Source organism: Molossus molossus, unplaced genomic scaffold (assembly GCF_014108415.1).
Source record: "Molossus molossus isolate mMolMol1 unplaced genomic scaffold, mMolMol1.p scaffold_m16_p_15, whole genome shotgun sequence".
In the NCBI taxonomy this organism is placed as follows: domain Eukaryota; kingdom Metazoa; phylum Chordata; class Mammalia; order Chiroptera; family Molossidae; genus Molossus; species Molossus molossus.
This window is the reverse complement of record NW_023425350.1, coordinates 24,820,580-24,838,539: the sequence shown is the minus strand read 5'-3', so window position 1 is coordinate 24,838,539 and position 17,960 is coordinate 24,820,580. Positions and strand designations below refer to the sequence as shown.

Genomic DNA, 17,960 nt, shown 5'->3' with positions numbered 1-17,960 from the left:
CCTTCTGATGGAATGCTCTTCCCTCAGAGGAGCATTAACTCACATCCTCACCTCCTTCAGGTCTCAGCTCCAGTGTTGTCTTCTCAAGGTAGCCCATCCAGACCATTCTATTTATACTGCAACCTCCACACTCCAACCCATCCACATTCCCTTCACCCGATCTCCCTTATCAAGCTTGGCAATTCTTTTCTGCAGTATGTTTCACCTTCTAATATACCATCTTATTTACTAATCTACTACATGTGCTATTTTTGTCAGTATCACTCCCACTAGAGGGTGTGCTCCCTGACAATAGGATCCTTTATTTTATTAACTGATGTATCACATGCCTAGAACAGCACCTGGCACATTGGACATGCACTGAATATTGTTGAATGAATGATACAGAGCTGTAGGAACTCAGCAGGCACTCAAATACACATACACACACACACACACACACACACACACACACATTTAAAGTGCAAGATTATGCTCTCTTAGCTTTGTTTTTAAAAATTCATGCTACCTTCAACATTTTCTTTTCTTTTGGTGGCATACAAAAAACAATTTGTCTTCAAACCCTGTCCTGTTCTAAAAGGATTTTAAGGAGGTATGTAAGGATACATAACATATAAGAGAACTAACTAGAAGTAGTGAAAAGGCCAAATGTAACTGAGGCAATAAGAACATACATATACTTTAAATATCTATACTCTTGCTACAAGGGACACAAATGTCTGTATCTTTCAGCAGCCATGTAGTCACAGTCCCCAGCAGATACTAACAAAGATACAAGTTTTTGAAGGAAGTGCAACTCTTTCCAATACAAAATTAATTTATTTCAAAGTCCTTATAAAGAAGAAGACCCTGTGTGAAATGATATTACATTGCTCAACAACATTATTAACGGAAACTTTATTCTTCCAGTTGCCCAAATCAAACCACTTAGAATCACCCTTAACTCTCTTTTCTCTCCTAAGCAATATCCAGTCTGTTAGACATTCCTTTGGTTCTATCTTTAAAATACATCCAGAATATAGCCACCTTTCACCACCTCTACCTACTACAGCCCTGGCCTAATCCACCACCATCCATATGGATTATGGTAATGGCCGCCTATCGTATCTCCCTGCTTTAGTCCTTGACCCTTACAGCTTATTCTCAACACAGGAGCCAGAATGGTCTTTTTTTTTTTAAATCCTCACCCAAGGATATTTTTTCCATATATCTTTAGATAGAGTGGAGGAGGAAGAGGAGGAGGAGGAGGTGGAGGAGGAGGAGAGAGAGAGAGAGAGAGAGAGAGAGGGAGAGAGAGAGAGAGAAACATCGACGTGAGAGAGACACATTGACTGGTCACCTTCCATACAACCCCAACCAGGGCTGGGGACCAACCACAACCGAAGTACATGCCCTTGGCCGTAATCAAACCCGGGACTCTTTGGTCTGTGGGCCTACTCTCTAACCACTGAGCCAAACCGGCCAGGGCCAGAATGGTCTTTTTAAAACCGGATCATGTCACCCTTTGCTTAAAATCCTCCAATGCAGGGCCTCTGACCTCATCTGCCGCTCTCCTTGCTCAGAGCACTCCAGACGCTCTGGCTTCCTTGCTATTCCCTGAACACATCAATCATGTTCCTGCTTTAACATCTCTGTGTTTGCTGTTCCTTCTGCCTGGTATGTTCTTCCCTGGATATCCACATAATTTAATTCCTTGCCTGTTTCACATCCTTGTTCAAATGTAATGCAAACTTCCTTTATTGCAGATTATATGATTATTTACACAGAAAACATTTAAAACAAGTTATGAGACCAGTAGGAGAGCTTAGCAAGTTGGCTACATATAAGATTGACATATAAAAGTCAGTTTCATTTTTATATACTAGCAGCAAAAAACCTAAAAAGCATAATTAAATAAAATATCTCATTTATAATGATCTCAAAGAATATCAAGCACCCAGGAATAAATCTAATAAAAGATATGTGAAAATTCTATGGAGACTATTATAAAAGATGCATTGAAAGGTGTTTATAGACCTGGTCAGTTTGGCTCAGTAGTTAGAGCGTCGGCCTGCGGTCCAGAGAGACCCTGGTTCGGTTCCCGCTAAGGGCACGTACCTTGGTTGCCGTTTGTCCCTGGCCCTGGTTGGGTTGTGCGGGTGGCAGCCACTCCATGTGTTCCTTTCACGTCGATGTCTCTCTCTCTCTCTCTCTCCCTCCCACTCTATCTGAACAAAAAATGGGAGGGGGGGTGTTTATAAAAAGATCTAAATTCATGAAAAAAATATATCATGGTCATGGTTAGAAACACCCAATATTATAAATACGTAAATTCTCTCCAGCTTAATCTACAGATTCAATATAATCTCAATTTTATAAACCTAACAGGAATTTTCATGAAATTTAATAAGATGATTCTAAAAGTCATATGAAAAAGTAAAGAGCCTAGAATAGTCAAAGTCCACTTAAAGAAAGAGAACAGGGAGAGAAGATTTGCCTCACCAGATAGGAGGACCAATTATGAAGCTACAATAATTAAAGACAGTGTGCTATTGATACAGGATAAATGGATGAGTAATGGAATAGAAGAGAACCCAGAGACAGATCCATACATATATGGAAATGTGGTACATGACAGAGTCGGTATGTCAGATCTCATTCCAATCATGGATCAACTCAGTCATGGATTGAGCTGGAAAAAAATGGTTATCCCTATGAAAAAAAGATAAAATTGAATATCTACCTTATAATATTTAAAAATAACTCTAGGTGGTATAAGGAATTAAAATAATTGTTTAAACTCTAAGTAGAAAACAGGTCAGTATCTTTTATTTTTGGGGGTAAAAAATGTTCTTAACTGAGATACAAAAGCATAAACTATAAAAAAGTATTAATTATAACCTGGCTGGTGTAGCTCAGTGGATGGAATGTCATACCATGGACTGAGAGGTCTCAGTTTGATTCCTGGTCAGGGCACAAGCGAGGGTTGTGGGCTCCATCCCCAGTAGGGGGTGTGCAGGAGGCAGCCGATCAATGTCTCTCTCTCACAATGATGTTTCCATCTCTCTCTCCCTCTAAGAAAAGAAAAAAGAAAGAAAATCAATAGAAACATATTAAAAATGAATTATTATAAATGATTAATCAATTTGACTATATTAAAGTGAAAAACTGCTGCAATTGAAAAGATACTTTGAAAAATGCAAAAACAATTAAAAAAAACAGAAACTGATATTTTATAACACATCTAACTAGAGATCATTAATATTAAGAATACATAGCCCTGGATAGTTTGCTCAGTGGTTAGAGCATCAGCCCACGGACCAAAGAGTCTAGGGTTCGAGTCTGGCGAAGAGCATGTGTCTCCGTGTGGTTCGTCCCTGGCCCTGGTTGGGGTCATGCGGGTGCCAACCAATCGATGTGTCTCTCTCACATCGATGTTTCTCTCTCTCTTTCTCCCTCCCTCCTGCTCCATCTAAAGATGAACGGAAAAATATCCTGAGTGAGGATTAAAAAATAAATAAAAGGTCCTGGCCGGTTTGGTTCAGAGGTTAGAGCGTTGGCCCGCAGATCAGAGAGACCTGGTTTTGGTTCCCACTAAGGGCACGTACCTCTGTTGCAGTTTGTCCCTCGCCCTGGTTGGGGTGGTATGCCTGGCAACCAGTCAATGTTGCTCTTTCCCATAGATGTTTCCCTCTCTCTCTCTTCCCCCTCTCTCCCTCCCACTCTATCTGAAGATAAATGCAAAAAAAAACAAAAAAACAAAAACCCACAAAAATACTTTTTAAAAAAAGAATACATAAATATTTCCAAAATTCAGCAACAAAAACACAGTAAACTCCATATACTATGCTAAAAAAATATAGACTTTCTCAAATGAGAAAATACATATAGCCCATAAAGAGATGTTACATATAACCAAGAAAAACAGATAGCCGAGAAAAGATGTTAAACATTCACTAGTAATGAGAGAAATGCAAATAAAGACCACAAAAAGCCACTGTTCTACACTTTTTCATTTACGAAATTTAAGTCTAACAACACCAAATATTGGAGAGGAAGTTCATCCATAGGGTCAAATGTGCATGTAAATTGGTAAAACCAGTTGAAACAGTAGTTTGGCATTATCTTTTTTTTCTTTTTAATATGTATTTTTATTGGTTTTGTTTTGTTTTGTTTTTAGAGAGAGAGAAAGAGAAAAACCTTGATGCAAGAGTGGAACACCGATCAGCTGCCTCCTGCATGCCCCTTACTGGGGATCAAGCCTGCAACCCAGGCATGGGCCCTGACCAGGAATCAAACCTGCGACTTTCCAGTGCACGGTACAACACCCAACCAGCTTGGGCCACACCAGCTAGACCTGGCATTATCTTTTAATACTGAACTTTAACATCCCTGAGGGCCCAATAACCCAAGTCTCTCACACATATACAAAAAGAGATCTGTATGAGAATAGAGACAACAGTACTTTCACAGTAGCAAACACCAGAAAACAACCTAAATGCCAAACAAGAAAGTGAATGAACCACCAGTCAAGATGAACAAAATACAGAGATGTACACATACAAAATATAGAGGAGTATTAGATGGAAAAATAAGCTCCTAAAATGATATACAGTATGATCTCCTTTCTATAAAAACAATCAAAATTAAATGTTCTTTTAAGGAACACATACATGTAACAAAATTGTATAAAAAGGCAAATGAGGAATGAACAATATAGATTATAGATTCACGAGTAAGGTAGGGGAGGCAGGGAAGCCAAATCATTTCATGCACATTATTGTCTAGGTTCTATTTTTTATTTTAGGAGGTGGTTTCAGTGATACTTATTACATTATTTATAATTAAATGCATAAATAAGTAACAGTGACACATGCATGGACCAATAATCAGGATTTGCATGAGCTAAAGATAAATTTTAATCCAATTCTGTGCACCAGAGATATAATAAGAGAATTATAATAAAAATAAAGTAATGACATTAATATCAGACAATATTCTTTAGGGCAAAAAGCATTATATTTAAAGACAGACATAAAACAATACCAAGTAGTTAAACTTGTGAGGAAGAAAGAACAGTTTCATACTTCTATGCATCTAGAAACACAAGCTTCAAATATATAAAAAGCACAGATTTAAAGATATACAAGGAGAAATGAAATCCACTAATCAGAGTGGGAGATTTTTAACATAACATTCTAAGTAATTGATAAAGCATATGAAAAAAATAGTAAGGATCCAAGTTTTAAACACCAAAATTAACAAGCTCAAATCTAACCAACATATATAGAAATAGACATAAACAGCCCAGTTGGTGTGGCTCAGTGGTAGAGCATCGTCCCATGCACCAAGAAGTCACCAGTTCGATTCCCAGTCAGGGCACATGCCCCAGTTGTGGGCTCGATCCCCAGTAGGGAGCATGCAGGAGGCAGCTAATTGATGTTTCTCTCTCATTGATGTTTCTCTCTCTCTCTCTCTTCCCCTTCCTCTCTCTCTCTAAAAAAAACAAACAACAACAACAACAAAAAACAATAAAGACATTTTTGAAAAAAGAAATAGACAAAAAAATATGAAGGACAATTTCTTCTCTGGTACATACAGAATATTTAGAAAAACTGCCATGTACACAAGGTCACAAAGCAAACCACGGAAAATAACAAACAATCTGTTATGTAAACCATATTCTCTGTTCACAATGCAACTAAATTAGAAATCACTACTAAAAAGTAGGGGAGAAAAACTAAATATTTAAAAATAATTTTAAAATATACTTCTAACTAAATGCTTACCAGAATGGCTAAAATGAAAAAGAGAAAGTACTAAGGGTTGGTGAGGATGTGGGGAAAATGGATGGCTGATGGGAGTGTAAACTAGCACAATCGCTTTGTAAATATGTTTGGCAATACATCCTAAAGCTGGTATATGTGTACTCTGTGGATCTGGCAGTTTCACTCCTAGGTATATACTCAGAAACGAGTACATATATTTATCCAATCATAATATTCCATAACTGGAAACTACCAAATGCCTATTGGAAATAGAAAGTTTAATACTGTAGTATATTTACACAATAGAAAAATATTTAGCTATGAAAATGAATAATCTACAGCTATACACAACAAAATGGATGAATATCCCAATATAATGTCAATTGAGAGAAGCTAGATACAAAAGAGTACATAGCATATTATTTCATTTATATAAAGTAGAAAAAATAAGTTTAACTAATCTATACATTTAGAAATCAAGATGGGTTATCCTGTTGGGGCCTGGGGCAGGGAGTGATTGATTGGGAGAGAGCATGCTGGTAATATTTGAGGTGCTGATAATATTCTATTTCTAAATCTGGGTACTGTCTTCACAAATGTATTCAGTTTGTGACAATTCATTCATCTGTATACTTGTTATTTGGTGTACGAAAAATATAGTATATATAGGGTTTGGTACTATCCACAGTTTCAGGCATCCACTAGGGGGTGTTGGAACATGTTCCCTGTGGATAAGGGAGAGTTAATGTATTTACAAATTTTATATCTGATAAGGAACTTATAATGAGAGTATATAAAAAAATTCTTATAATTCAATAACAAGACAAATAACTCAATTTAAAAATGGGAAAAGAAACTCGAAGAGATATTTCTCCAAAGGAAGATAAAAAAATGGGCAATGAAAACAAGAAATGATACTCAGTATCATTAGTCATTGGGGAAGTGAAAATCAAAATCACAATAAAATATCACTTCACACATTCTAGGATGGATAAAATAAAAATGACAATAGCAAGTGTTGATAAGGATGTGGAAAAATTAGAACGCTTCTATGTTGCTGATGGGATCATAAAATGGTGCAATTTGGCAGTTCCTCACAATGTTAAATATAGTTACCATTTTACTTAGCAATTATACTCCTAAGTACATATCCAAGAAAACTGATGAATGGGTAAACTAAATGAATAAACCATGGAATAGTGTGCATTAATATAAAGAAATGAAGTTCTGTTACATGATACAACATGAATAAACCTTGAACACATTATGCTTAGTAAAGGTCATATCTTGCATGATTTCATTTTATGAAATGTACCGGGTAGGCAAAGCCATGAAAACAGAATGTGGATTAATTGTTGGCAGAGCCTGGCAATGAAGAGAGAGAGAATGAGTGAGTACAAGGTATAGGCTTTTTTTCTAAGGGATGAAAGTGATTGGAAATTAGACAGGGGTGATGGCTGTACAGCTTATAAATAAACTAAAACACTTTAACTTTAAAAGGTTAAATGCTCTGGTATATGAATAAGACATTATTTTTATAAGAATAAAACAAAAAACTGGAATATTCCTATAGCCATTAAATAAATCAGAGTTTATGTATTCTGGGTGGGTGAGGGGGGAATATACAGATAGTTTTATAGTGAATTATACCAAATACCCAAAGAATTATATTTACTCAAAATTATCTAAAGAATTAAAAAAGAGGGGAAAATTCTCAACTTATTTTATAAAACTAGTAAAACTGATACCAACAAACAAGACTAGTATAAGAAATGAAAATCACTGGCCAATTTCACACATAATTATAGATACAGAAATCCTCAAAAATGTAACCAAAAAAAAAACTGCAACAAACATGAAAATTTGTCCCAGGAACATTATAAATTGGAACATTATAAATCAGACTTATATACAAATTATGAGAATCCCAGGAGAAGAAAGAAGGGGAGAAAATTTATTTTGAGGAATAATGGCCACCAAAAAAAATAAATCCCCAGATTTAAGGAAAGACACGGATATACAAATACAAGAAGCTCAATGAATTGCAAGCAGAATAAACTAAAAAAAGTCCTCACCAAAACATACACTCAAAGTATATCAAGTTAAAGATAAATGTTATATCCTCACTCAAGGACATTTTTCCATTTTTTGTTCAGGTAGAGTGGGAAGGAGAGAGAGAGAGAGAGAGAAACACTGATGTGAAAGGAACACATAGAGTGTTTGCCACCTGCATGACCAGCCAGGGCTGGGGACAAACTGTAACCGAGGTACATGCCGTTAGCGGGAACCAAACCTGGGTCTCTCTGGACTGCAGGCCGACGTTCTAACCACTGGGTGAAACCGGCCAGGGCTAAAGATAAATCTTAAAAATCCTAAAAGCAGCAAGAGAAAAGCAACTTGTCACATATAAGGGATCCTTAAGATTATCAGTGAATTTCTCAGCAGAAACCTTATAGGTCTGATTAAAGGTAATGAGATGATATATTTTAAATTCTGAAAGAAAAAATACTGTCAACCAAGAATTCTATATCTAGTAAAACTGTCCTTCAAAAATGAGAGAGAAATTAAGACATTCAGATAAACAAAAGCTGAGGACGTTCATTACCTCTAGACCTACCCTACAAGAAATGCTAAAGGGAGTCCTTCAAGTTGAAACAAAAAGACATTAGGCATAACTTGAAGCCATAAAAATATAAAATTTTCTGATAAATATAAATACATGGGTAAAATATAAAATGAGTATTACTCTCATTTTGATTCACAACTCCACTTTTTATTATTTTACTTATATATTTAAGAGATTTGAAAGAGATAAGCATAAAAATAGTAATAAATATATGTTAATGGTTACACAACACATAAAGATGTAATCTGTGAAATTAGTAACACATGAGGGATAGAGCTGTGCAAAGGAGAAGAGTCTTTGTGCACAATTGAAGTTAAGTTGTTATCAGTTTAAAATAACTGTTATAAATTTAGGATGGTATATGTATTGTCCAGGGCAAACATAAAGAAAATATCTATAGAACACATACACAATAAGAAGGGAATCAAACTGTGTCACTACAAAAAAAAAAAAAAATCATGTAAACACAAAGGAATGCAATAAGGGAGGAAATGAAGGGCAAAAAAAGCTATATAAGACACAGAAAAAAAAAGACACATAGAAAATTAATAACAAAATGGCTATAGTAAGTCCTTCCCTATTAGTAATTACTTTAAAAGTAAATGTATTCAATTCCTCAGTTAAAAGACACAGGTTGGTAGAATGGATTTAAAAAATCAGAATCAATTATATGTTGTCTATAAGAGACTCATTTTAGAACTAAGGACACATATGGGTTGAAAGTAAAAGGATAAAAAAGATATTCCATGTAAATAATAATTAGAAGAAAACAGTGCTAGCTATGCTAATATCAGAGAAAATATACTTTAACTCAAAAACTTACAAGAGACAAAGAAGGGCATTATATAATTATAGAAGACATAGAAGACTCAATTTGTCAAGAATATACATATAATAAGACTCAGTTTGCCAAGAATATACATATAATGATAATAAACATATATTCACTAAACATTAGCGCTCCTAAACATATGAAGCAAACATTGACAATCAAAAGGAGAAACAGACAGCTACATAATACTAGTAGGAGACTTCAATACCTCACTTTCAATAATGAATATAATAACCAGACAGAAGATCAATAGGAAACAGAGGACATGAATATCACTACTGACCAGTTTGACTTAACCATTTCCAGAATACTCCACTGAACAATAGTAGAATACACATTCTTCTCAAGTGCACATGTAAGATTCTTCAGGATAAATCATATGTTATGCCACAACATAAGTCTTAATGATTTTTAAAAGATTAAAATTTTACAAAGTATTTCTTCTAATTATAATAAAATTAGAAATCAACAACAGAGGGAAAACTGAAAAATCCACCAATATATAAAATTTAAATAACACACTCTTTTTTTTAATCCTCACCTGAGGATATTTTTCCATTTATTTTCAGACAGAGTGCAGAGTGGGAGGGAGGGAGAGAGGGAGGGAGACACATTGTGCCCTGGCTGTTTTGCTCAGTGGTTAGAGCGTTGGCCGTAGTCGTGGGTTCAATTCCGGTCAAGGGCACGTACCTCGGTTGCAGTTCATCCCCAGCCGTGTCTCTCTCCATAGACATTTCTCTCTCTCCCCCTCTCTCTCCCTCCCTCCCTCCCACTCTATCTGAAGATAAATGGAAAAATGTCCTTGGGTGATGCCCAGACCAGGGCGAAACAACACACTCTTAAGCATCCAAAGGGTCAAAGAAGAAATCACAAGGGTAATTAGAAAATATCTTGTCAAAGAAAACAAAATAAACAATACATTAAAACTTATGGGATACAACAAAAGCAGTGGAAAGGGGGAAATTATAGCTGTAAATGCATGTATCAAATAGAAAGGTCTTTCATATCAACAACCTAAATTCACACCTTGAAGAACTCAGGGGGGAAAAAAGAGCAAATTAAACCCAAAGTTAGCTGAAGGAAGGAAATAGTAAAGATTAGAACCAATATAAACATAATAAAGAATAAAAAAAATAAGAAAATTAACAAGAGCTGGTTCATCAAAGAGATCAACAAAATTGACAAACCTTTAGACTAATGAAAAAAGGAGAGAAGAATGAAATAACTAAAATCAGAAATGAAAGAGGGACTATCACTACCAGTTTTAGAGAAACAAAAAGGATTATGAGAGTACTAGATGAAATGGACAAATTCCTAGAAATATACAACCTACCAAGTCTAAATCAGGAAGAAATAGAAAATCTGAAAATATTTATAACAAGCAAGGAGATAAAATCAGCAATCAAAAACCTACCAACAAGGAAAAGCTCAGGAGTACATGGCTTCACTAGTGAATTCCAGTAACATTCAAAGAATTAAAACCGGTACTACTCAAACTCCTCCAAAAAGTTAAAGAGAAAGAACATTTCCTAACTCATGACCCTGATAACAAAGCCATACAAATACAATTTAAGAAAACTAGAACAATATTTTTTTTTTTTTTTTTATCCTCACCCAAGGACATTTTTCCATTTTTTGTTCAGGTAGAGTGGGAGGGAGAGAGAGGAACAGAGAGAGAAACATCGATGTGAAAGGAACACATCGAGTGGCTGCCACCCGCACGACCAACCAGGGCCAGGGACAAACTACAACCGAGGTACGTGCCCTTAGCGGGAACCGAACCCGGGTCTCTCCAGACCGCAGGCCAATGCTCTAACCGCTGAGCCAAACCAGCCAGGGCAGAACAATATTCTTGATAAATACTGATGCAAAAATCCTCAATAAAACACTGGCAAAAAAAAAAAAAAAGATTTGAAAGCACATTAAAAGGATTATACCATATGACCAAGTGGGATTTATTCTGGGAATGCAAGGATTAGTCAGTATAGAAAAATCAATGACTATAATACAACAAAATAAGAGAATCAAGGTGGGAAACACACACAATAATCTCCATTGGTATAGAAAGCAAGCTTTGGACAAAACTCAATACTCTTCCATGATGAAAATGTATGACAAACTAGAAATAGAATGAAACTACCTCAACATAAAAAAAGACTGTATATGAAAGCCCACAGCTAATATCATACTCAATGGCAAAAGACTGAATGAAAGCTTTACCTTTAAAATCAGGACCAAGACAAGAGCGTCTGCTTTTGCCACGTCTACTCAACATAGTGCTGTAAGCCCTAGCCAGAGCAATTAGCAAGAAAAATAAATCGTTCTTAAACTGGAAAGGAAGAAGTAAAATTGTCTCTTAGCAGATGACATGATCTTATATGTAGAAAACCCTAAAGATTTCACCAAAAAGTTAAGAATTAATAAATTCAGCAAAGTTGCAGGATACAAAATCAACTTCAAAATTCATTTTGTTTCTATATATGAATAATGAACAATCTGAAAGGAAATAAAGAAAACAACTCTCTAATACCATCGAAAATAAAATATTTAAAATACTTAATCAAGGACCACAACACACTGAAAAAACTTCAACATATTTGTCAAGAACACAAATGGAAATCTCATGTCATGGGTTTAAAGACTTAATTTCATCAAGAGATCAATATTATCCAAAGTCATCTATAGATTCAGTGCAATCCTTCAGTGCAAGACAACAATGTCTTTTGCAAAGATAGAAAAATCCATCCTAAAATTCATATGGAAGATCCCGAGTAGCCAAAACAATCTTGAAAAAGAACAAAGTTGGAGGTCTCATACTTCTGATTGAAAAACTTATTACAAAGCTACAGTAATCAGAACAGTGTGCACCATCAATGGAATAGAGAGCCCAGAAGTAAATTTTCATATATATGTGGTCAAATGATTTTTGACAAGATTGTTTAATGGATGAAAAAAACAGTCTCTACAACAAATAGTTCTGGGGAAAAAAGTAAAAACCAAAAATAACATCTTAGCCCAATGACAAATTTAGGGAACATTTTATTATGACAAATTTATATCCTCTAAAAAGATTATATTCTAACAAGTATTTTTAATTGCCTATATACATTGTCCATTCATTAGTTATAATGATAAATATGTTTACAAACTTTGTATAATATAATAGAAAAATCTGCCCTGGCCAGTTTGGCTCAGCAGTTGAGCATTGACCTGCGGACCAGAGAGTCCCGGGTTCAGTTCCCGCTAGGGGCACGTACCACAAAAAAAAAAAAAAAAAAAAAGAAAAATCTGAAAATATTCACTCTTAAAAATAAAAATTTTAGAGATATTTGTTCAAATTAAAATTTTAGAAAAAACATAAAAAATATTAACTGTAAAAATAAAATGAACTAATATACACATTATCTCTGATTTCAGAGTTTTCTGAATTCCCAGACACATGCATACATAAATGTGCATTAAAAGTATTTAGTTAAGCCAGGGCCTGTTTGGCTCAACGGTAGAGTGTCAACCCACAACTGAAAGGGTCACAGTTTCAATGCTTCTCTCCCTCTCTCTCTCTCTCTCCCCCCCCCCACCCCTCCCTTCCACTCTATCTAAATATCAATGAGAAAAGTATCCTCAGGTAAGGATTAACAACAACAACAACAAAATATTTAGTTAAAATATCTGGTTTGAATATAGTCTACATATTCTATGACAACGTGTCTTTACTTATTACTTGATCCTTGTATTAGTAAAGCTTCTAGTATGTTTATAAAACAAAGAAGATCCAACATTATGGGGAACAGAAGTTACACTTTGAGAGGGATGCTGCTGAATCATAGCTGGAGAATGATCTGTACTGTGACTTTGAGAACCAGAATAAAGGGAATCTTTCCTTAATTGGCTTCTTTCTTGAGTATCAGTGGCAAATTCATTTTGTTGATAAGAATAGGAAACGAGAGATGGAATCGTAAGGAAGGTTACTGTGCTTGGTTGATAGATGTCTCTACCAACAGAGTTCCGAGTGGCTGAAGAATTAACTTTTGTTTCAAAATTCATAAAATGCTTGATGTTGTAGTCAGGAGAACAAGAGTTTATATATTTTTCAGCATCAGCAATACTTGAGCTTTTAGAAATGCTTTCCATTTCAGTTGGATTAAATCTGATGTCACTACTTGATTGAGGATCATAAAACATAGCACTTTCATAACAAGAAATTATACTTAGTTTAGGGGTAGAGAAATGTTTCCGGGATCTATAAATTAAATGTTCTGAGGGACATTTTAAATCACTCATGATGCTTTTTTCTTCGGGATCGAAGTTAGCTCTACTTTGTTGACAGTGAAGGGAAGCACCGCTTTTATGAAATCTACGCAGTGAAGAGTGACTTCTTCCAGAGGAAGATGAGTGAATCGATGTATTTGAAGATGAATTTTTACTTCCTTTAGGTAAACTGACTATCCGTATGGTAGGACAGTTTGTTTTAAAACCAAAAGATATATCTGGATGAGAAACCCAAGAGGCTTCATGGTGCAGGGGGTCTGGAGCAACGTGATCTGCAGGACATTCTGGTTGGAAGCGCTGGTCCTCTGTAAAGCAGCTGGAGTGAGAAAAGTGTCAGGTGAGGAAAAAGTATGAAGCAGAACTGGGAACCTCCCAAGCCTCCTGAGGAGTACTATCCACCTTATCAATATGGAAACAACAGGGAATAAGAAAACGATGGCAGCTAAAGTGGATGGGCACACAGAGGTACTTAAAAGAATGCCTAAGTCTACACATAGCTGCCCAGTCTATGAAACCTTGGGAAGGTAAGTTGAAACTCAGGGAGGCAGGCAGAAAGAAAGATCAGGGGAAACACAGGAGAGGGCACCAGAACGAAAGGATCCCCTGAAGGAAAAGGTAGAACATTTTGTTTTAAAAATAATGAGCCATATCTGTTTGAGACTATTAAACTACTCTAGTTAAAGGAGCTAAGTAGAGAATAAATTTATACCGTTGACTCGTGCATTTAAAAATATTAACCATAGCCCTGGCCGGTTTGGCTCAGCGGTTAGAGCGTCGGCCTGCGGTCCTGAGAGACCCGGGTTCGGTTCCCGCTAAGGGCGCGTACCTCGGTTGCAGTTTGTCCCGGCCCTGGTCGGTCGTGCGGGTGGCAGCCACTCGATGTGTTCCTTTCACATTGATGTTTCTCTCTCTCTCTCTGTTCCTCTCTCTCCCTCCCACTCTACCTGAACAAAAAATGGAAAGATGTCCTCGGGTGAGGATAAAAAAAAAAAAAAAAAAATACTAACCATATATAAAACAAAGCCTCCCTGAAGAGTATTTCAGATAAATAGCCAGCTAGTCCAGGTACTCAGTTACTGTGGGGAACTAAAGGCAGCGTTAAAGCTTGGCTTATGAATCTATCAATGCGCTTTAGCACATGAAGCATACAGGAAAGAGTTTTTTTCTTTTTAAAGGCTTACCTTAAGCATTTTCCCATATTAAATTTAATAAATTTTTTAAGAGCTCTCCCTTCCTTTCTAAGCCATCATCTTTAGGCCATACAATGCCCTGTGTAGGTGGAACAGGTCAGAAGACTGGATGTTTAAGCTGCCTGTGGAGGTAACATGGAGACAACACAGAATGTGATGACAACAGATTCTAGAATCTAATGACATCAGTTTAGAATAAACTGTCCTGTGCCTCACCTCTCTGAAAAGCTCCAATTCACATGACTGTGGAATGTATATTCTAACTTTGTTATGTTTAAGGCGTCATCCATCAAATTAAGGGAAGAGGAAACAGCAAAATGAAGAACATAACACACATATCTGCACAATACTTTACATGGAACTGTTCTCTCACTCGCTGCCCTCCATACCCCTGGCCCACTAACTCATTCTTCCTTCACCCGCTTTACCCCAGGTTTTAACACCATCCAGTAATATGGGCCAGTGACTGTTACAAAATTTCACCCAAAGATATATTGAGAAGGTTAGAAAGCCTAGACAGAAAATGTCAATGGCCCCTGAATGAAACAAGTTTGGCAATGAAGTGTCCCATCTGGTTGCATGGGCCACATGCACAGACTATGGAGACCGGCTGAGCCATGTTTATAATCCCTTAAAACAACCTATACCCGTTTAAAAGCAAAGTTAACAAAATTTTTAGAAAATATTGTCCTCTCCTTTTCTAAACCAACTTGCAGCACTGTCTACATAACAGATGTATGTTATAGCCACTATGACATAAAACACCTTCTCAAATATATTTCTTTTTACTTCTCAATATCCTGAACACCCTACTACCATCTCCTGTTTTTGTTTCATTCCTAACAACCTTCTTTGGGAAATCCTTGAACAAATTCCTTTCCAGGGCCTACAGCACTCTAATTCTCACCATACAATTGTCAGTTTATAAATGATTTTACCCTACATACAAGCTAATAAATTAATCTGTTACTGTTTTATGGATGCTGAAGATACATATTCTTGGGTCAGACAGAGGACTTTATTACTGACAGCATATCAAGCAGTGTGAGCATGAGCAAATTTGTATTGGTTTTCCTTGACCCCAGGTTCTACAGGGCAATGCAGAGGGCCCAGAAATTCTTACATTCACAGACAGTTGTGTTACAAAGAAAGGAACACTGAACTTAGACAATCTACCACTTTTAGAGTAAGCAGTGAGTAAATCTGCTAAACCTACTGTTGATCCTGGAGAAAACATTCCTTCATTCCTCAAGGTTTCTCACCACAACCCTGAGAAATGACCAGGACAAAGGTCATGTAGACCTGACCTTATACCCTACACAAAAATTAACTCAGAATGAATCAGAGACCTAAATATAAAATGCAAAACTGTAAGTCTCCTAGAAGATAACATTGGAGAAAACCTAGATAAATTTAGGCTGACAATGACTTTTTAGATGCAACACCAAAAGCACAATTCATGAAAGAAATAACTGATAAGCTTCTGCTCTGCAAAAGACAATGTCAAAAGAATGAAAAGCCACAAATTGAGAGAAAATATTTGCAAAATACATATCTGAAAAAAGGACTATTATCCAAAATATACAAAGAACTCTTAAAACTCAACAATAAAAAAATGAACAACCGGATTGAAAAATGGGCCAAAGACCTTACGAGACACCTCACCAAAGAAAATACATGGATGGCAAACAAGCATATGAAAAGATGCTCCACATCATATATCATCAGAGAAGTGCAAATTAAAACAACGAGATACCTTCAGACTGACAAGCTTCAGAGATGGGTGCTTAGGGGGAGGGATGAGATAAATCAAAGAACTTACATGCATGTATGCATAACCAATGGACATAGACAACAATGCTTGGCTAGGGTGGGGGCAGTATAGAAAGGAGGGTGTCTGGGGGAAGGAGAAACATCTGGAATAAAAATAAAGAAAGAAAGAAAGAAGCTCTCTCAAAAAAAACAACAACAACGAGATACCACTACACATCTATAACAATGGTCAAAATCCAGAATATTGACACTCCCAAATGCTGGTGAGGATGTGGAGCAACAGGAGCACTCACACTTTGTTGGTGGGAATGCAAAAAGGTTCACCTTGGAAGTGAAGACAGCCACTTTGGAAGACAGTTTAGAGACTTCTTACAAAACTAAACATACTCTTACCATACAATCCAGCAATCATGCTCCTTGGTATTTACCCAAATGAGACAAAAACATGTCCACACAAAAATCTGCACATGAGTGTTTACAGCAGCTGTCTTCATAACTGCCAAAACTTGGAAGCAACCATGATGTCCTTCAGCAGGTGAATAGATAAAAAAAAGTGTGTACATCCAGAAAATGGAATGTTATTCAGCACTAAACAGAAATGAACTATTATACCATAAAAATATATGGAAGACACGTACATGCATATTATGAAATAAAGGAAGTCAATCTGAAAAGGCTACATACTACATGACATTTTGAAAAAGATGAAACTATGGTGACAGCAAAAAGATCAGTAGTTGCCAGGGGTTGGGGGAGAGAGGGATGAATAGGCAGAGCACAGAGGATTTTTAGGGTAGTGAAAATATTCTGTATGATACTATAATGGTGGATTAATCTCATTAAACGTTTGTCCAAATCCATAGAATGAACAACACCAACAGTGGGGCATAATGTAAACTATGGACTTTGAATGATTATGATGCATCAGTGTGGGTTCACTGGCACTGGACAATGGGGAGGTTGTGCACGTGTAGGGTTAGGGATTATATGGAAAATCTCTGTACCTCGCCCCCAGTTTTTGTGAACTTAAAACTGCTCTAGAAAAGCGAAGTCTTAATTTTTAAAAAATTTAAAAAAAGAGTGCTCAGGGCCTTACATTCTTGGGACACCCAGCGAGATGTTTAAGAAAGTAAGAAGCCCAAGGAGCATGGCTCTCACCGCAGCACTCTTATTTTTTTCCCAGTGTTATGAGATTGTTGTCTATTGTTCCTAAGTCACACTAAGATCCACGAGTACATTTTCCAAAAGCACATCCTTTGCATATTAAAACAACAGGTCATGTAATGCATAGAAAGTTTCTAAAAGAAACTTCTCTTTCCAAAGTTGGGCCAGCTTCTTGTTTGACAGCCCCACCAGAGCCTCTAGAAGCAGCACTGCCCACTGAGCTACCCCAAAGAAAATGATGATGTTAGGACTAGATCTCAAAGCTGACAAATATTTCTGCCCAAAGAAAGTAACAAATAGGGTCAGATCATTCCACTCTCACTCCATTGAAGTAAATCTGTAATCATCAATTTTTTTAA

The 17,960-nt window shown here is 36.4% G+C and overlaps 1 protein-coding gene across 1 annotated transcript in view; it reads right to left on the bottom strand.

The window, feature by feature from the left end:
* Positions 1-17,960, bottom strand: part of RMDN2 (regulator of microtubule dynamics 2) — a 64,989-nt gene that overhangs the window by 36,178 nt on the left and 10,851 nt on the right. The gene's annotated exons all lie outside the window — the stretch shown is intronic.